Source organism: Monopterus albus, unplaced genomic scaffold (assembly GCF_001952655.1).
Source record: "Monopterus albus unplaced genomic scaffold, M_albus_1.0 scaffold94.1, whole genome shotgun sequence".
In the NCBI taxonomy this organism is placed as follows: domain Eukaryota; kingdom Metazoa; phylum Chordata; class Actinopteri; order Synbranchiformes; family Synbranchidae; genus Monopterus; species Monopterus albus.
In genome coordinates, this window is record NW_018127974.1 from 2,339,711 (window position 1) to 2,361,784 (window position 22,074).

Genomic DNA, 22,074 nt, shown 5'->3' on the forward strand with positions numbered 1-22,074 from the left:
CTAGTTTGTATTAGTTCATGTCTTCTAAAATTTAAATGACCAAGAGAAAAGTGATGATCATATTTAATTTATTAAAAAATTGACTCCACATTACCAAAGATGCATGCCATGGAAACCTCTGACTAGGGCCTTTACCAGTAATTAAGACAAAACTACTGGCCCTCTCCTTCAGCCAAAGAAGAAGTAGTTGAAATTTGACTTCTGACTCCCCCTTATTTAATCTTTCTGTTTTATTTTGTTAGTGCATCAGGCAGCGTGGTTTTGATACTGATGCTGTCTGTTTAGATTTTAGAAATTAATACAACATTATGAAAAAGAGCCAATAAAAATAGTACAGTTTAGATTTGAGATGCAAATCTGCATCAAAACCAGAAAGATGCAAAGATGACCCAACAGAAAATAACACTTTTGAGCCGTATTAGCTCCAAAGAGTGAATGTATCAAGCTACCTGAAATGGTTCGCGGTTGAGACAGCTCTTTGGTCCAGACCTCTGCTTCCACTGTGACCTACTGATGTTCAGCTGGAGAAGAACGGCTCACCACATCTCCTCCAAACTCATTTTCTACACAGAGTGAAGAAGACGGAGAACATGAATCATTAAAATCATTTGCAGAACAATCACTTTCACACACAACCATAACAGGATCTGAAATTTCCTCTTCTCCTCTGACTTCATGAATAGTCAAATAGCATCAGTTATGCGGCACATGCCAAAGCGAACGTTCATTTCTGCCATAACGACGGCTGCTTGTTGTGTGCGATAGGCTTGGCAACATGGGGTAATTAGCTAGATCTATCATCTTCTGCAGGAAGTAGGGACAAATATAGCTAATGATCCGTGCCTGCCTCCATGATTTCTCTCCTCAGCTCTCCATCCTTCGCTGAGCTGGAGGAAGAGAAAAAAGGGGAGGGAGACCAGAGGAAGACAGGAGTGAGTAAAGGGGTCGACGTCCCACTTTGTCAAAAAAGGTGAAATAACAGAAAGAGATAAAGACAGAAAGAAAAAGAGAAGGTCTGAGTAAACACGTGCACTCAGGACTCTGCCTGTCTTTGTTTCTTTCCATCCGGCACTGCTAATTGAGAGAATGTATGGGAGAGAACAGATGAGGTGCTGGTGGTGTATAGGGACCATCACAAAGAATGAAGGCCCCCATGGGGAGCCTACCAGACGGCCCATAACTGGCACACACACACACACTTATGCACACACACCACAGTCATTCCCAACCTGTCTCAAAGCAGCTTAAATCACAACAATAGCTGGTCCCTCAGGACAAACACAACCATAGGCATACTGTGAGCGTACACAGTGCCTGTTGTGTGTTATGTAAAAGGAGAAGTGGTGGTTAGGTGCATAAGTGGACTTTACTTTGAACCAGCAGGAGGTCTTTTTCTACCCTTCCTTTATCACACACATGCGTCTGCTTTCCACCTTTTTTTGTCCACTTCCTTGTAGTGTGAATAACAAGCATGGCCAAGCTGAAAACACTGTGAGTGAGTTGTAAGGCGATAGCGCAAACATCTTAGAAAACAGCCATTAACATAAAACCCTAATGTGAAACAATGGCCCACTCAAACTATATTTTCATTTTACGACTACAGCCCTGTCGTCTTTTGGGGTTTTTTCAAAACGCCGTCAAAGGCCTGGCTGTATTTGATTATAGCCACTGGTGCACCTCGAAAGCATTTTTATTCAGAAAAAATGGCATAATGAATTTGGGCTTGGGTAGTTGGTACACAGCATATGTAAAAATGGGTAACTCTGCACTCCTATGGCTTTTCACTGTATTTGACAACATACAATAAATGATTTCTGACAAGTTTGTGCCATAATTCCACCCGCTACTGCTCCATAAAATGGAAGCAACCCCCCCAAACACACACATGATCATCCCTGGCCCCTTGGTCATTATAATCAGAGTGTAAGTGATGGGTCTGTCCTCTGATGAAGGTCTTCATGTGGAGGCTGATGACAAATCATAGCTCTCTGAGTGCTCATCAGGACACAGCCCACAATCCCCCAGAGATGTGTGTGTGTGTGTGCTAAAAAAAGTGGGTGGGGGCAAGAAAGACAGAAAGAAGGCAAGACAAATGGAGAAAGATACAATATAACAACACAACAGTCGGGGTACTAGGCGCCTAGTTTCAGCACTAAGGACAGTGACGGCACAGCAAAAGAAGAATAAGCCTGAGCGCAATGAGAGCACACACACACCTTTACATTCCTTGTGAGGACTTTACATTGACTTACATTCATTTCCTAGAGACTTATCCTAATCATAACCATTATTTGCCTAACCCTCACCCTAACCTTACACCATGCGGTCACCATCAAATTCAGTGATTTTCATGGTGGGGACTGCCCTCTAGTCCCCAGGAGGAAGGCTGAGACCCCACAACAAGAATGTGTCAACAGGTCCCCACAATGCACACACATAGTTTTAAGTCTTACATATATACAGACATTAATAAAACACATGTGCACAAACATTATTCTACCCCTCTGTTACAAAATAAGAACACATGGCCAAGGACTGGTAGACTTCTTAAGTCAGAGTCCACAGGTGTGCATGTGTGTGTTTGTGGTTGTGTGATTTTCTCACAGTATATTCCTTGGAGAAAAGGAGGCAACCATGCCTGCCCTTTACTGGACTCCTATATCTATCAAAGCCAGGGTACACGCTGTAAATAGCCTGGGAAAACTGGCTGGTTTGGCACATACACACACACAGCTGTAATGAATACCCTATTGTGTGGTAATGTCCACAGCAGTATCGGGGAAAGTGGGATGTTATGTCTACTGTGACTTTTTATGATCCATACTGGTATTTTAGACACACACAGAATCTTCATATACTGAAACACACAGGAGGCACATAAGGACAAGGGGGCACAAACAAATATAAGCACAGATGCAAGTGAAACACATGCTTTATTCATATGATGTGTATGCAAATGCACAGACACACAGCAATCTCCCTCTCCCAGGCTCTGAGAGTGACTGGGGCTGCCTGACCTACATTCTAGCAGATATGTATACAGGCAAGAGAGGAGATGAAATCTCTCTCTCTCTCTCTCTCTCTGTTGCTCACCCTCTTTCTATTCCCTATCCTGTGTTTCGGTGTCTGTTCATTGCCTCTCAGACACACACACACACAGCAAGGTGAAGAAGCAGCTACCATTTCTTGGCCTGAATGTCACAGTATGGCTACTGTACATGTGCTTGATGGATTTCAGACTAAGCTGAGAGGAGGATCAACGTAGATTTTGTCTCCACTCTGCTACATTTGGAAGATTCCTCAAACTACCCTTTGCTCTATTCACGGTGATGGTGTGCAAACAGAGAACAAGATAGCTTGGTGATGAAATTAATGGACACAAACGTGCTCACTGAGTGATGCTCTATGATTAGCTGGAGAGCAGGAGATGGGATTGGCCTGATTATCAAGCCACCTGTCACTTTAATCTATTCCTCTTGCACTGCAAGACTAAGATAACAGGCAACTTCACATGTGTCCTTTCTAAAGGAACCATTAGGACTCAACCCCTTGTGTCTCCTAATACAGTGAGAGTGATCTTTATTTGGCCAGCTGTGCAGGACTGCTCTGGGTGTCTGTGCAGGCGTCATCTCCATGCACATACAGCACAGAGGTTAGTAATTCAAAAGGTTTTGTGTTTATAAAGGCCTGATCCATTTTATTTCTAAACTAAACCACCCCAGCCCTCTAAATCCCAGTGAGGCATTACACTGACCACACTGTCAAAACAGTGGTGCAGCTGAAGCCAGCGGTAGAAATCCCATGAACCTGTATCTACACAACTCTAATACTGCAGGATTTTTTCCAACAAATCCTCTAGTGCAGTGGTCCCCAACCACCGGGCCGTGGCCCGGTACCGGTCCGTGAGGTATTTGTTACCGGGCCGCACAGAAAGAATAAATAATTTATATAATTTCCATTGCATTGATTTTTGGAGTCTGGAAGATGTTTTATTATGATAAACGACGTATCATCCACCTGTGCCCCTTGACACGTCAAGACGCATGTGTCGGTCACGACGTCACGTGATACGTTGCTTAAAAAAAAAAAGCCTGCCAACTAGCAAAAATGAGTAAAAAACAAACGTCTTTGAAGGGCTTCTTTTCAAAGGGGAAAAGGCCAACTGAGGAGCCAGAAGAGGAGCCCACGACCTCCAAGAAAAAGAAAGCTTCTTTTAACAGACAATATCAGGAGTCATACTTAAAATACGGGTTTATTGCAACAGGTGACTCTCACGCACCAAGGCTGCTCTGCATGTCTGTGCAACAAGAGGATCAGCTGCTGGAGATCGCAAATGATGGTGACCTTAAACGTACGTTTGAGACAACAACTCTGCCGATGTTCTGGATGAAAATCAAACCAGAATATCCTGAAATCTCACAAGGGCACTGAAAACCCTGCTACCATTTCCAACATCCTATCTTTGTGAAGCGGGCTTTTCTGCAGTGACAGCAACCAAGACAAAATTACGGAGCAGACTGGACATAAGGAACACATTGCATGTGTCATTGTCTCCCATCAGCCCTAGATGGGACCATCTTGTTGCAAGGAAACAACCCCTGGGCTCCCACTGACTCTGCCTTATGGTGAGTTGATATAGTGTAGAATTATTGTAATTGCCTAATATAAAGTGTAATTGTTGCATTCAGATTACATGAATTGACAAAGGTTTTTGTTATTGGAACCCCCGTGCCTCTACCCGTTCCGCGGAAACATTTTCATGCATGAAACCGGTCCGTGGTACGAAGAAGGTTGGGGACCGCTGCTCTAGTGGGTAGACAGAGAGAGGCAGAAAGTATGTCAGACACAGAGACATTCTTATAGAAACACAGTCTTAACTGTCGTTTCATTATAGTAACACGGCAAACTAGTGTTTAACATTTTTGATATTACTTGACTTGATTATTGGAGTAAACAGTTACTATAATTCATTACATTGGTTACATTCATTGCACAACTTTTATGTATTTTTTTATGTATTCAAGCACGTTCAACTAACAGCCTGGAGGTCTGCTGATCCCAGGTCTGCTGGCGCTCTGTTGTTCCACCTCATCAATTTTATTCTTTGTTCAAAATAAACACTCACTTCAATTCTGCCACTTTTTGTACTCTGATCCCTCAGACGTCACTGCATCAAGAATCATCTCTCTTATATACAGTGGTGTGAAAAAGTGTTTGCCCCCTTACTGATTTCTTATCTTTTTGCATGTTTGTCACACTGTAATGTTTCAGATCGTCAAACAAATTTATATATTAGTCAAAGATAACACAAGTAAACACATCATGCAGTTTTTAAATGAAGGTTTTTATTATTAAGGGAAAACAAAATCCAAAACTATAGAGCCCTGTGTGAACAAGTGTTTGCCCCCCTGTCAAAACACTGGTTTATCGCACCTGAGTTCAATTTCTCTTGCCACACCTGTTCGCAATCAAGAAATCACTTAAATAGGACCTGCCTGACAAAGTGAAGTAGACCAAAAGATCCTCAAAAGCTAGACATCATGCCGAGATCCAAAGAAATTCAAAACCAAATGAGAAAGAGAATAATTGAGCTCTATCAGTTTGGAAAAGGTTATAAAGCCATTTCTAAAGCTTTGGGACTGCAGCGAACCACAGTGAGAGCCATTATCCACAAATGGCGAAAACATGGAACAGTGGAGAACCTTCCCAGGAGTGGCCGGCCGACCAAGATTACCCCAAGAGCGCAGCGACAACTCATCCAAGAGGTCACAAAAGACCCCACAACAACATCCAAAGAACTGCAGGCCTCACTTGCCTCAGTTAAGGTGAGTGTTCATGACTCCACCATAAGAAAGAGACTGGGCAAAAATGGTTTGCATGGCAGAGTTCCAAGACGAAAACCACTGCTGAGCAAAAAGAACATAAAGGCTCGTCTCAGTTTTGCCAGAAAACATCTTGATGATCCCCAAGACTTTTGGGATAATACTCTGTGGACAGACGAGTCAAAAGTTGAACTTTTTGGAAGGTGTGTGTCCCATTATGTGTGGCGTAAAAGTAACACCGCATTTCAGAACAAGAACATCATACCAACAGTAAAATATGGTGGTGGTTGTGTGATGGTCTGGGGCTGTTTTGCTGCTTCAGGCCCTGGAAGACTTGCTGTGATAAATGGAACCCTGAATTCTGCTGTGTACCAAAATATCCTGGAGGAGAATGTCCGGCCATCCGTTTGTGCCCTCAAGCTGAAGCGAACTTGGGTTCTGCAGCAGGACAATGATCCAAAGCACACCAGCAAGTCCACTTCTGAATGGCTGAAGAAAAACAAAATGAAGACTTTGGAGTGGCCTAGTCAAAGTCCTGACCTGAATCCAATTGAGATGCTGTGGCATGACCTTAAAAAGGCGGTTCATGCCCGAAAACCCTCCAATGTGGCTGACTTACAACAATTCTGCAAAGATGAGTGGGCCAAAATTCCTCCACAGCGCTGTAAAAGACTCATGGCTCAACTTTATTTGGAATGTGTTGCGTTAGAATTGAAGTGAGTTTATTTTGAACAAAGGATAAAAATAATGAGGTGTCACATCAAATAATGTGCTGCTGTATCGTTTTCTATGTAATGATTTACACATCACTATTTTCAGATTTAATTTAGATTTTACATACATCCCAATGTGTTTCTGGTTTGGAGATGTGTAAAAACAACATATAAAATGCTGAAACAGAGAAATTTTCACGTTGCTCCAAAACCTGTATATACGTATCATTGATCATTATTGGAACCTTTACAGATGTACAAGTTACCCATTCTGTGCACTAATACCCCCCCACCCCACAGCCATCACACATGACACTTTTTGAACTGTGCCCCGTCGGATGGTCCCTCTCTTCTTTAGTCCATGATTTCCAAAAAGAATTTCAAATTTTGATGAGTCAGACCACAGGACAGTTTCCCACTTCATCTCAGTCCATCTTGAATGAGAATGAGTTTGAGCCCAGAGAAGGTGGCAGTGCCTCTGAGCTAGTTTATGTATGACTTTTTGCATAGTAGAGTTATAACTTGCATTTGTGGATGAACCGTGTTCACTGGCAGCGGTTTTCAGAGGTGTTCCTGAGTCCATACAGTGATCTCCACTACAGTAGTAAATGCAGTGTCACCTGAGGACTAGATCACAGCCATGTAGTACTGGTTCTCAACCTTGTCACTTACTTATAAAGATTTCTCTCACTCTTTTAAATAAATTATGTACCATGGAAAAACATTATTCTTAAACTGTTGAACTCTACTGAGTGGTGAACCTCACCCATCCTTATTTCTGAATGACTTCGGAGATGCTCTTTTTATACCCAGTGTTGCCAATTAACTTAAGTAGCTGTGAGGTGTTCCACCAAGTATGTATGTATTAGTCTATTTATTTACTGCCCCTGCCCCAGATTTTTTGGAACATGTTGCTGCCTCAAATTCAGAATAAGCTGATATAAACAAAAATATATTCAATAGATTAATTTGAACATTAGCTATCTTATCTGTGTACTGTTATCAAATAGATATGGGCTAAAAGGAGTTTCAAAGCATTTCATTAAAGACAGTGTCTGAGCTAACCAACAGTGTGTGCCCAAATGAGCAACGTTTTCAGTGACATTAGAGATTGATTTGGCTACTTCTGGAATCTTATTATTCTTCCTTTGACTGGAGACATGTGGATGTGGTGGGTGATCTGCGGGTGTGTGCGATGGAAGCTGGGACTTGGGACATTTATATTGGAATGATCAAAGTTAAGGACACGCTTGCAGTCTTTACATTTAATTTATAATAATAATAATAATAATAGTTTATTTATATAGCATTTTACAACTCGGCAGGAGCCCAAAGTGCTTCACAAAAGGACACTAATACAAGACAATACTAAAACAAAAACCTATACAAAACAAACTACAAAGTATTAAAATTGGAAGCGTGGTGCCGCACCAAGGAAAATAGCTCAACTAGCCAGGCCCATGTAGCCAAGTAGCTAGCCCAAGCCCAGTGCTTCCTGAGCAGCTGGGATTTTAGCCAGGTGACTGAATGACAGGTCACAAGAGATGTAGCTCGCAACAAATGCCCACGGTTCATCACCTGCCTGTTCACGTTTCAAATCAATTTTCCCCTCTCAGCGACAAACCTGCTGATAAAACAACTCTGGTAATTGGCGACTCCACAGTCAGAAACGTGAAGCTAGAGACACCAGCAGCCATAGTTAAATGTATTCCTGGGGCCAGAGTGGCCAACATTGAATCCTATTTGAAGCTGCTGACTAAGGATAAATGTAAATACAGTACGATTGTTATTCACATGCAAACTCCACACAGAAAGGTCCCGGGTGGGGCCCGAACCCAGAACCTTCTCGCTGTACTCCGGCTTCCTCCCACAGTCCAAAGACATGCAGCTTAGGTTGATTGGTGTCTCTAAATTGCCCATAGGAGTGTGTGTGTGTGCGTGTGTGTGGTTGTTCGTCTCTGTGTTAGCCCTGCGATGGATTGGCGACCTGTCCAGGGTGTACCCCGCCTTCGCCCGATTGCCGGCTGGGATTGGCTCCTTCCCCCCCGTGACCCCGTTCAAGGACTAAGCAGTAGAAATGAATGAATGAATGAATGTTATTCACATCGGTGTTAATGAGTCCTGACTTTGCCAATCAGAGGTCACTAAAATTAATGTTGACTTGGTGTGTAATTTCATCAAAACAATGTCATACTTCATAGTTTTCTCTGGACCCCAGCTCAATCTGACCAGTGATGACATGTTTAGGCACATGTCGTCATTCATCTGCTGGTTGTTTAGGTGGTGTCCAGAAATGATGTGGGCTTCATAGACAATTGGAAAACATTTTGGGGAAAACCTGGTCTGATTAGCAGAAATGGCATCCATCCCACTTTGGATGGTGCAGCTCTCATATCTACAAATATGGACAACTTTATTTTACAACCTAAATTATGGCAACACAGAGTTGAGTCCAGGACGCCAGGTCATAGTCTCCTCTCTGCTGTCTCTTAGCAGCTGCTACCCACCCAAAACTCCCAGTACCCCATAGAGACTAATAGTTTATTAAGGCATAGTATAATACAGAAGAAAAGTAATTTATAAAATGTCTTATTGGTTAGCTGCATATAGTACAATATTAATGCACCTTTGTTGATCAAAAGGGCAATGTTTATAGATATGCTACAAATTTTAAACTGAATGATTCAATGTACAGGAATTATTTATTTCTGCAAATATCAAAGCCAAGAATCAGTTTTCAGACACATGCAAGAAATTCAATAATTTACAGCTTTGCTTATTTAAAAACTGTCCTAAACATGGAGCCAGTGGACTGGGTTTGCCACTTCTTATTTTGTCTCACTGTCTCCTGTCATCCATCCATCCTTCTGTAGTCTATATTCACTCATCTTAATGGGGGCTGTGGGGCAGTATCCAGCTCACACTGGGCTAGAGGTAAGTCCAGCAGACAGAGGTAACCACCGAGCCAGCTGTATTAAATCAACACCTATCTTATTTTAACTGTTGGGCTGAATCTCCTCCACAAGATACTGTATCTCTAGACACAGCGGTGTTGTCTGAGACACTGAGGCTCAAGGGTGAAAGAAGCTGTCAGCCAGTGAAGTGGGCTGGCTCTTTATGACTTTCCTGCTCCTATCAAAGAGGAAGAGTGAACCAAGGTAAAAGCTGTTTTCTGACCTGCTTTTCTCTTCAAGGACATGAGAGATGGAACTGACCGTGTGCATGACCTGCTGGGTTTCACTGCGCTCACAAACACACACAGTTAAAATGTGTCCACATGAGTAGCCTGGATCGGCTTACTCAAGAAATGAAGAACCAAATAAAATCCACACTAGATCACATGCAGTGCACTCATTATTAGCTTGCCCCTCCCTATAAGACGCACATTATCATGTGCAGCTATAAGTGTAGCCCCCCCACCTCTTTTCTTTCTTGAGGGAGGTGCCTCCTCCTCTGTAAGGGCAGAGTATAGGGGAAATAACATTGAGCAAACCTGCGCTGCAATTACCCACAGTGGGGTAATCACTGGCACAATGCACTATGGGCTGGCTGCCTGGGAGAGAGAGAAATACTCAGGTGAGGAAAGAAGCCAGACAGCAATCAGCCCAGCAAGAAGAGGAAGAGAGACAGAGAGAAAGAGAGATGGGGGAAGGAGAGAGAGAAGAGCAAAGGGCCATTCCTTTAATTTCCAAGGGAGAGCCAGGGCCTTAATTACTTGATGAGTCTCCTTCTCTCTCTTTCTCTCTCTCTGCTCTGTGGCTGTAAAAATGATGCATGTGTATGTGTGTGCAAGTGCGTATATGTGGCCCATTACCAGACTGGGAAGACTCCAATCACCTCTCAGCACAGATAGTGAGTAAAGAAAACAACATTGCAGTGAGGAAGAGAGAGAGAGAGAGAGAGAGAGAGATGGAGAGAGTGAAGGGGAAGCAAGACAAAGAGAGAAGGAGAGGTGATTTACACCTTTGGAAGTGTTAACACCATCTCTCATCCCCAGCAGCTACAGAACACCAAGGTCGAGGAGTGAGACAGCCGAGACTTGAAATAGCCACAGGAAAACAGAGTTATAAGGCATGTCTACCTATAGAAAACTACACTATTCAGTCCCACAGTTGTATGTGATGCCTTGAGGGTGTGCTCGAGATTCTCTCCAAAATGTTAGTGTGGGAACCTGCAGTGTGTCCAGGGCTCTATTGTGACAACATTTATAATCCAAACGTGAATGATAATTAGTGAGTGAACACAAAAACTGATTTAGGCACCACAGAGCAAGTGACAGTGAGCGCTGTCACTCAATAGCAATTCATGAACCAGTGAAGACTACAGCTGCTTAATACAACTAACATTTTACAGGAGGGACGTTTCACATTACAATAAGATGCTTTTCATTCTCTCCCGTTTATGAACAAAAATAAAACATCCAGGTGGTACCCAGCAAACACCCGATGTTGGGGAGACATGCATGTGACATCTAGTATATCACGTCAGTTGGTCCAAGTCCTTTGTATGTTTGTGAGACATGCAGTAGAAGTTCAAGACATCTTTATATGACTCATTTTGGATGTCTAATACAAGTCCAGTATTTTGGCGTCTAGTATGGACCACCTTTCTCTGTCTGTGGATGTCTATTCAGGACATAGTCTGGAGGTTATCAGATGTCCAACAATCACTCAAAATTAGTTATGTCTGCACATTTAAACTGCACTTAACTTGGTAGTCCACCGACGTCCAGCATTGGTTCTGTAACTGTGTCTTTTGGGGACTTTTTTTTTTTTGGATATCAGTAGACATCCAAAACAGGTCCAAAACATATGCCGGTGTTTTGAGTCCATCATGGTCTACTGATCTCCAAAAAAAAGCTCCCTGAAAGACATCCCGATAAGGAACCTCTGGTGGACATCAGAGGGACATCCAAGTTTTCTTCACATCACAGTTAGGGCAATATTTGCTGGGAATACTTGTGTCACATTAGCTGATTTGATAAATTACTCTTTCACAGACATTCAGCTAACATGCTAGCTATTTTGCTAATGTATGCTCAAACATTTCCTTTGCATTTCTGTCTGCACATTCTTGTTACTTATCAGCAAACATATACAGTGTTATTGCATTCGAACTCAGATTTGATCAGATGCTATGTTACCCCAACCTCAGTGGTGTTAATTGTTAGCTCCCAAGTGCATCTTATATTTTAGAATTTATGTGAATGGTCTCGTAGTGAAGTCATTTTAACACTGCATTGTGTACGTTTAATGGTAAATATGTTTGTCAGTACACCTAGAATTTATAACATGATGGTACAAGTGTCCATGGAAACGCAAGCCCTGACAAGACCGACCAACAATAACACAGTTATCCACAGTCATCACTCATTGTCCTCAGAAATTTCAATATAAGCAGATCTGAAGGTTTTGCTGGCAAATGACATTAGATCCTGAGCCTTTGGTGAGTGAACTGATATCCCTGCATGTGGCCATCAGAAAGCTTATTTACAGACAGAGCATATACAGTCTTTCCTCACTAGACTGACAACGGGATCAATCGAGAGCGGTAGCTATGCAGAACAAAGAATGGCACAGTATCTTTGAAGGATAGCTGCCTTTTATCACATCAGATGGGACTTTAACCCTAAGCTATGCTAAACTGATGCTGTGTTGGAGAACTTAGGTCTGGCTAATAAAATAGCTCCTTTTGTGTTGCTGTTGATGACATTTTCCAACATTTAGTCCGCATGGCATCGTCCTTCTCGTTATTCATATCAGATTTCCCTTATGAATTGACAAGGACATCACCGTGTGTGTGTGTGTGCATTTAACATTATATTAGTGTACAGAACAACTGAATGGAAATTTGTGGATATGTACAGGCATACTTGTAAGTTTACAGGTCTGCGTACAGGGTGCTCATCTGTGCGTGCGTGTGTGTGTGTGTGTGTGTGTGTGTGTCTGATTTCACTCGGGTCTCAATGCTCTGATGAGGTCTATTGTTCTCATCTCTATTTTTTTCTAGTCCTCTCTTCACAAAACCCTCTCTGTCTTTTTTCATACTTTCCGAACACACACACACACACACACACACACACACACACACACACACACACACACACTCCCTCTAACCCCCGCCCCCTACTTGGCTGCCACTGTCTACCCAGAATACCAATGATGCAGTCTGCAGATAAATAGACAGGACTGTCTGTCACATGACCCTATATGTCCTGGGGCTTTACCCTGGGATGACAGCAGTTGCAGCGCAAGCACACACACACACACACACACATATATGCACAAAGGTACCCCCAGCTTGGCATGCTGTACCTCAGCACAGGTAACGAAGCAGACAGGCAGGCAGAGGCAGACACACACACAGTATTGCAGGCATTCTCATTCAGATGTATACACACACTTGGGCAAGCTAATGGGCACACACACACTGAATCACTGCAGGGGAGTGAGCCAGAAAGAGAGAGAACAACCCACCACAGTACACACATGCTGTCTCTCTCTCTCTCTCTGTCACGCACAGTCCTGCAGGCAAAATAGAAACACACTGAATATCCCCTTCGTTCCATCCATCTTAAACACACGCACACACACATGCATGCACGAATCTTCCTGTGGGAAGGCACCCCACGCCTGTTTCTCACACAAACACATTCGTCACTGACAAGGCTCTACACAGCCACTGGGTATCCTGTGGCACCAAAAATAGCCGCCTAATAGAACGGAATAGAAAATGTCCTCTCACTCTCTACTGAAATAGGACCTATGTTTCCAGTGTGGGAGTCAAAGGCATCTCAAACACGAGACTGAATTTTTTTTCGATTTGAATGAATCACACACAAATTCAAAATAGCTCCCTGAAAACCAGAGCACATTCTCTCAGGTATACACCACCTCTTTACCACCTACAGCCGTGTCTGCAAGGTTCAAGTCACTCCACATATTGAAAAACATTAAAACACAGAGATGCTGCTCACGGAATTATCTTCACTTTTACATTTATTATTCAGTATGATTTTTGAGCCCCTTCTGATGGTGATATTATTTATATAACCCCAGATTTTATTCATTTGACTATATACCAACAGTGTTAAGCTTCTTAACACTGTTGACACATCACAGCAGGAACTGAACATAATAAAAAATGAAATGTAGATTAGTAATTGGAAGATACCTGAATTACATTTAGCTGTTTCAGCATCATTGTACAGGAATCCTACTACAAAATGTCTGCTGTGGAAAAGACCTGTGGTCTGTGAAACAATGAAGAAATGTATTTTTATCATAATGTCTGGCCCCCTTTATGGCTAGGTAAATGGCTTCTTTATGGCCAGCAGGTAAATGAGTCTCTAAGGGACACTTTAAACAGTCATATCTTAAACATGTTGAAGAATATACAAACCTTTCTGATCAAAGTGTCACACAACACAGTGTAAAAGAATTGTGCCAACAATTAAACCCCTACTTCCAAGAGATAATCTTACAATCCAAGTAGAATAAAGGCTTTAAAATTCCTGCACATTTTAAGAGACCTATAAAATGTCCGCTGCACGGCACCTGTTTGGCTGATGGTGGCTGGCTCTGCGCTCAGTCAATGAATAAGAAAGCACAGCACCCATAAAAGCAGCATTTATGTGAACATTATAGCTCACGCACTTGTCTTTATTCCAAGAGATTTTTATTAAGAGAATACAGTAATTGAGCCATGCCTAGTGTCAAAACAAAAACATCCACCAAACCGCAGAATAGAAACAGGTGCTTTATGAGGCACTTGTAAATGAATTTGACTCAGAGATCTTGACGGAGTCGTACCAGCGACAGCAAGTCGCAAGTTCGTTGCAGTAATTATCAGCTTGGCACTTCGTGTGCCAAGCAAACGTGCCCACGCTGAAACACAAGCTGAAAAAACAATCATCTGCAAGCAAGAGCTGAGTGTATATAAGCACAGATGCAGACATACAATGTATGAATGCCTGTGTATATGCATGTGCCTGTTTTGTCTGTGTGTTTGTGTATGTTTGGGCTCTTCCACCGCATTCTTTCCTCTCCCTCGTACTTCTCTTAACACCTGTTGTGAAATATGTATATGTGCATTTCTGGATTCTTGTCAGAAAACTTGTTATGTTGATATCACACTGCGTATTGCAGCTACATCAAGGTGACAGCTTGAGAAAAGGTGGGATGTTTTTATGCAAATGGCTGTGAGAATGAAGATAGGTCTGAACAGCGCAGAGACAAGAAAAACACTCCGCACACAGGTACGCTATGGGCTGAATATGTGAGGCTCTGGGCTGTGGTACATTTCTGCATGTGTCTGTGTGAATGTGTGTATGGACACATTTTTGCAATGGGCTTGTGTGTGTGAGTGGGCTCAGGTGGATTGTGAACTCGGCAGATGGACATTTGGAGCAGCTTTGCACCCTGCAGCAAAACACACACATGCATACACACACACACACACACACACTCACACATTCACACTCCCACACGCGGCTGTAACATTAACCTTGTGTAACTCTAGCCAAGAGAGAGCCATAAAAAACATCCTCAGCACCTCAAATCGCATATCGACATACTGATCCAATTTTTCAACTGTTCAAACACGGGGTAAGTCAAAACGACCATAATATTCTAACATTTCATCTGTGTCCGGAAAATACCTCCACGGGTTTTTTTAGCAAGCCAGAGACTTTTCCTTTTTCAACACGGTGCAACGCATTATATCTGGGTTGGCTGGAAATCGGATCAGGAAATATTACACAAAACGTATCGGTAACAGCTATGCTTAGTTCTGTTTCGAAATCTACTGTATATGAAGCCTTCTGTACATTGTCATATGACTTTATTTTTACTTTCTCTGCACTTCTCACTACTACGTCATCATTAGAGAAATGACTATGACTACATAAACTACTCCTTGTTTAAAATATGAAAAGCTAACCATGCTTCTGCTGTCACTGACAACTAAACGGTTTAGGTGTACAATACAATAGAAGTGAACAAATGTACTGTAATTATGACACATAGGGGGGTAGCTATCTTTAGAAGTTGACTGTTCCTGAACTTGTGATTGGAGAAATGTATAAATACTTGGGCAAACCAGTAAAATTGTTACTGAAGAAACTATGGTCCAACATACAGTTTATATCTCCATATCAGCAACAGACAGGAGGCACAATGACTACTGTGTCCCCTTTTTGAAAGCCTAGGTACATGCAGAGCCCCGTGTGGCAGCAAGTCCTGTCACGGCGTCCTTCAGGTGTGTTACAGAGGAGAGCAGAGGAGACCTGGGTGTCTGTGGCTCATAAAGAGCTAGATGCTTTCATTCCTGTTTTCTGTCTGTCAGTCGTTACCTGGTTGGCACTTGTCACTCTGACTCCTAATTTTGTGCACATTTGCCTTGTTTCACCTCTCAGTGCCACTGTTTGCTAAAAGTCTTTCGCTTCATAGGCTTGTCTTTCCGTCCCAGCTGAAGGGATGGAGGGAAGCGGGTGGGTGGATGTTTGGGGGCGGGGGCTAGAGGTAGATGGAGTCTGTGCAGAGCTGCTGTCTCCCTGAGGAGCCTCTTCTGCCAACCCAGTGCCACAGATCAACAGTCAGCCAGCCAGCCATGCACTGACCTCATCCCTCTCTCTCTCCCTCTGTCTCCCTTTATCTCACTCTCCCTCTCTGCCAGAGGCACTTGCTGTCCCCCTGTCTCCTTCCTACGCCAAGTGCCTGTCCTGATACCAACGGTGCATGACTGTCTGGCAACCTCTTCGCCTGCCTTTCTGTCTGCTGTTCTGCATGCCTGTCTCTCTTCCAATAGTCCTCCAGTCCTCCTGTCTGCCTGTTTTTGCGTCTGTGTGCATGGGCGCATGCCTGTCCATCTGCCCGTCTGCCTGCCAGCCACTCTTTCTAGCCAATACCTCTCTGCCGGAAAGCAGCCAGGCTGTCAGCCGCTATGCCAATCTGCCTGACTATCTGCCTGTCTATTTGTCATCTGTTTGTGTCTCTATTTGTTTGCCTACTTGTCTGTCTGCCTGTTTACCTGTCTGCCTATCCATCTGTCTCTTATCTGTTTATTTGCTTGTCTTACTGAATGTCTGTCTGCATCAAGGTGCTTTGCAAAATGGCAAACCTGAACCTCTAACCCTGTTCTATAGTAGTCGGTACTCACTTCAATTTCAGAAAGATTTACTGACATGACAGTAAAAGGGATGTTGAAAATGAAGCCTCATATGTCTTCAGATGTCTCAGTTTGACATTACATGACTTTTCCCTACTCAACCCATACTTTGAAACCTTATATTAAGACATGGAAAATGACTGGTGACTAATGTTTAGATTTGACCATGATACCATGACACCATCACCAAAAGCTTCTGCTGTGCTCCATCTGTATTTATATTTGGTCAAATGAGGGTTACCATGTCTTCACAATAAGGACCAGGACCAAAAGTTACAGTATAGTAGAATGATGCACCACAATTTCTGAGGGTTTCTTTTTTGACAATGTCTGTTCTTTTGCCATTTCTCCAAACAAGATACTGGGAGCACTCCCCTGTCTTGAGACACTTAGTCATCAGGCCAACTTCCTGCTAATACCCTTGTTATCTCATTCACAGCTCTTTGCGGCTTTAGGAAGATGTTTGCTGCATTGAAAAAGGCTCTCTCCTCTCTTTCCTCCCTATCCATTCTGCCTCTCTCCCTCTCTCACTCCCCCACATCCTCTCCTATTCTTGTCTCAATGGGAGGGTGAGAGAGCGTTTGACGGGCTCCTCTCAACCAAAGGCTGTGGTGCATGCTCGCTCACCAGTCAAGGACAACTCTAATAAAGGTAGAACAAAAGAAAAGAGGTGGGGGAGAGGGGGAAAGAGACCAACAGAGAGAAACAAGCATGCTGTGGTGCAAGGGTCTTTGAAATTATACATACTGTTAAATAATAACAGTGTGCAATTTCCTTTTCAGTGGGGCTGACACTTGCCCTGCACCACTGTCCACAGGTGGAGAGTCGGAACAAAAAGCAAATTTCAATCTACATCTATTTAAACTATTCCACAGCTCAACAGGCAGCTTTCAAAGAGCGAGTCACTGCATTTTCCACCTGGGCATTGAGCCTGTATAGCGTCACACACAGTATATTCATTCAACATTTCCAACAACGTATCTCTGCATCTTCTATCTTTTTGCATTATTCTCTTATTATATTCACATTGTGGTGAATTTCTGGTAAGATTTCTTTATTATTCTTTTTCCCCCTTTCTTTCTGTGCAGTATCCTGTTGTTACCAGTTGTTTCATGAGACCATTTCACTGCATTAAACCGTGAAACTAATATTTTTAGTGTAACACTACTAGCCTGGTCTCTACTACAGTATCAAAGTTCTATATTAAAAACAGTAAAAACAATTTTAAAAACTATGTATTTCTTTCTTCTTTCTGACACCTCACTATGCGTTTGTGTTTACAGTCACTCCCATGTAAAGCATATACTGTACTGTAGCTTGCTATGAGCATACGCACCTAAATGGCTCTGCAGCTAAATAGCTGACCCCTGTTGTGGATTGGCCCAGTTAGTAGTTCCCAGCTTTTGGAAGAAAATGCTAAACTGGGGATGAGGTGGGAGAGGGTATCTCTCTCTATATAATGGTAAACCCAGCCCATGTTTCTGCTGTGCTAATAGATGTTATCTATGTCAGCTTTTGTTTCTTCCTCTCTCTCTCCTCCTTCATGTTCCCTCTGGTTCTCCCTACACAGTCTGTCTCCTGCTCTCTCTCTCTCTCACTCTCTCATTCATATTCCCTGTCTTTTTTCTTGTTGCTGCTCTCTCCTCTCCTCCTTCCTCCTTCTATCTGGTGCCCAGATGCAGAAAAGGCAGCTGTGCTGTGTTTTAAAGTGTGCCTGGTTGAAACTACTATGTCTAGCATCTGCTGTTGACAAAAAATAATAACCACCCCCCACTATAGGCATCCATCTCCGTCTCTCTCTCTCTTTCTCCCAGTCTCTCTTGCCATCTCTCTTCCTTTTAAGCCTCTGTAATTAGATGAAAGACAACTGTCGTCCTTTCAGGGAGGAAAGGGTTAACCAACAACCCAGCTCCTCTTCCAGCAAGCTCACTAATAACAACCAATTACTGAACTGTACATAAGTGTACAAGAAAAGAATGGGAGAAAAATAAAAAGGCCTTTGCTATGGTAGTCAGGGCTTGTTAGCCCAGAGCTACAGTACAAACCTAGCTTGCTGGCTAACTAGTTCCTGAACAAGAGCAGCCCAAATGAGGTCCCTACAGATCTGTATTGCCAATGTTTGTTAGACATGATAGAGAAATCTCCTGATCAAACTAACAAGCAAAATGTGCATAGGTGGCTGTCTAGCAGCCCATCTTGTAACTGTCAACAAAGAGAATAACAATATAGGCAGCTAGCTAGGGATCTCATTTAAGCTGGCTAATCAGACACAGTGGTGCTTTGTGCTAAGGTGGAGCCCTCCTGAGACCAAAGCTTGCGAGACGAGGGAAGCGTATCATCTGACTCTGCCAGGGAAGATGCACCCAAACACGGGGGCCGAGGGAGACACAAGCAGGCTGTGGGAGCCGGGGCTGTAATTAGGTGCCCAGAGCTTGACGCCCACATGCCTAAAATGAAACGTCATCCATTCGTTCCTCCCCTCTGCAAGTAGTCTCCGGGGCACCTGGGCTCTGCTGGTACGCAGCCACACACACACACACACACACACACACACACACACACACACACAGGTGCACACAGGTGCACACTGCATGTAAAGAATGTTATATGTATATACACACACACATGGACCCAGGTGAACCTCTCAGACTGTGAGACTTCATGGTCCACACTCAGTCTAATTTTTTTTTTATTATAACCACAACCAAAAATTTACACTACCATAATTTCCACCGTAGACTAAAATAGAAACCGAAAACCAATCCCAAGCACGGTATGGGGGGGGGGCAGCTATCTCGCCTGCAGAGCTTCTCTCTCCATCTCCCCTGGTCCACAAGAGCAGAACACACTGGTGCGCTGGCTTTTGACCACGGCAATTTTAATCAGTCTTTTTCACACTTCATTGGGAATTCATCGCTGCCTTACCCCTTCAAACATTGTTTGGGAGAGTTATCAGCGGCAGGCAGCATATCCGGTAATTATACATGCAAGTTAACGCTGGGAGCAGGGCTGAATATTTCAGCCAAATGCATGTGCTGCTGAGAGGCACTGGAGGGTACAGCTGCTTCATAATGCTGGGTTTGTGGCAGCCATGATTGAAGGACGGTTTCTGAGAGATGCATCCAGAAAGTAATCGTTTGCTACAAGCCATGTGAAGTGGGCTGAAACATTGCGTTTAAAGCAACGTGATTTTCATTACAATGAGCCAATTTGGCAAATGTGTTGTTCTTTAATGTAAATCCGTCCCATGATTTAAAGCAGATTGATGTGTTATAGATACAAGCACATAGCAGATGAAGAGTGTAAGTGTTCAGCACAGTGCATATTTGAATGTGTTGCAGAGGCACGGTGCAAACACTACTAGACACTAGATCGCTAAAAATTTTGATGCTTCAACGTGTTTGTTTACTGTGTGAGTAAGAGGCCAGCTGTTAATAGGGTCTGAACACACAGCCAGACAAAAACCACAAAGACACACAAAGACACACACACACACAGAAACCACCAGTCAGACACTAGAGGGTCCTCTGGGAAACATAACAGCGGAGGCATAACAGTGACTCATCCAAATGGTCACGAACACACAAACACACACATCCTGCCATGGCAGCCAGGCTGTCAGATAGCATCAATACCAAGCCTATGGAGTACTGTTGACAGGTGTGGCCCACCAGTCACGCACACATACACCAGCCAGCCATGCCCTCCAACCCCTCGCCTGACAATGAACCACATGTTATAATGTACCCTATTGTGTACACACATATCCTATGCTGTGTAGACAAATTTTAATTTGACACCATTCTTGTGAGGATATTTTGGTCAGTCCTGACGCCTTCACAGGCCTGTCTGAGAGGTTAGATTTAGATTTAGGTTATGCTAATGGAAGGGGTTCGGCATGTAGTTGTGATGGATAAGGTTAGGGTGTATGTGTGCATGCACATGCATCAAACAGAGAGAGGGACACCATCAGAGGCTGTGTGTTTTATCAGAGTGCACACACGTATCACTATTCTGTGTGTGTTGTTGGGTTTATCTTCATGCATACAGTAGACGGATGTATGTGTGTATGCCACTCTGTCATGTCAAGGCCAGTCTAAGCAGTGCTACTATATGGGAGTGCTGCTGCAGCTGTGAATACTGTGTAGAGAGGCATGGAGACAGCTCTAGCAGTGCAGAAGATCAATAGAACAATACAGGCTGATTTATCCTCTTTCTATTGTGCGTGGGTTGTATAAAGCCATATTCCTGTGTAAGTCTGATATGTGTTTATGTATTTTTCAGTGTTGTAATGGTCACCTGGTACACTAAAAGCACCAACACTAACACCTGGATCTGTATAGCTACATATACACAGTTATGTGCATGTAAGAATGAAACAGATCAAATGTTTGCTCTGAGTGCACTTGTGAATGCAAATGTGAACTGCATCTATGATCATTTCAGAATGGAGCTGACCACCTATCAAATTAACAGGGAACATGGCAAGGCTGTAGCAAAGCATCTAAGGACAGAGGCTGTTGTATGCTGTACAGATTGCAAAGCCCCTTGAGGCACATTAGTGATTTGTGAGACTGGGTTGTACAAATAAAATGTGACTTGACTAGCAAAGCAGGGCACACACCCTTCAGCTCAAAACCAAGACACCTGCGTATAGAGTAGAATGTTTACTGTGAAAACTATGTGAATGGGCTTTCAACCTGTGTCACTGCTCAGTCCTAATTAGAAGGCCATATGTTTGGTGAGTGAAACAAATCATCTTATTGTTATTAGGGGAGCACACTGACATGCACAGGCACGTGTGATGCATTCAAACATACGAACAGATGGACAAACACACTCGCACATGCATGCGGGCAGCCACGCACAAACAATAGCAGCCCACACTTGGGCACATTAATGCACTTACACACACACACCCACAGACATATACAACCTACTCTCCTGCCTCTAAGCAGTCTAGTCCAGTTACTACAAAGCCCACCAAGAGCTCTTGGCAGATCAAATAATCATGCCTTCCATCTGTTTCCATTTCTCTACATTAGCTTTGTGAAGGCGCCCTACAGACCCCGTTAAGAAGCGCCACAGCCATGGGAAAAATAATGATTCCTCTGTCAACCCCCTACTCCTCATTATCTCCCTCCAAAGCCGATTCAATGACAGGGAGTAGATATGGGCCAATTGCATGTACGATCCTTATACTCTGCTGTAATACCATCTCACTGTGATATTATGCAGGGTTTGCAATGTAATAGGCTTTTTATAGTTGATGTACATAGTTATTATGATGTTGTTATGGTATGCAATAGAGATCATAGTATGGGCTATGTCTGAAATATGTTGCCCTGAATCCTTTTGGAATCCTTGTGATT

At 43.2% G+C, this 22,074-nt stretch overlaps 1 protein-coding gene across 1 annotated transcript in view; it reads right to left on the reverse strand.

Moving 5' to 3' along the window:
• The window catches only part of myt1lb (myelin transcription factor 1-like, b), a 101,173-nt gene that overhangs the window by 66,169 nt on the left and 12,930 nt on the right, over positions 1-22,074 (reverse strand). Inside the window, 1 exon segment of the mRNA XM_020608562.1 lies at positions 450-563. The gene's annotated coding sequence lies outside the window, so the exon portion shown is untranslated.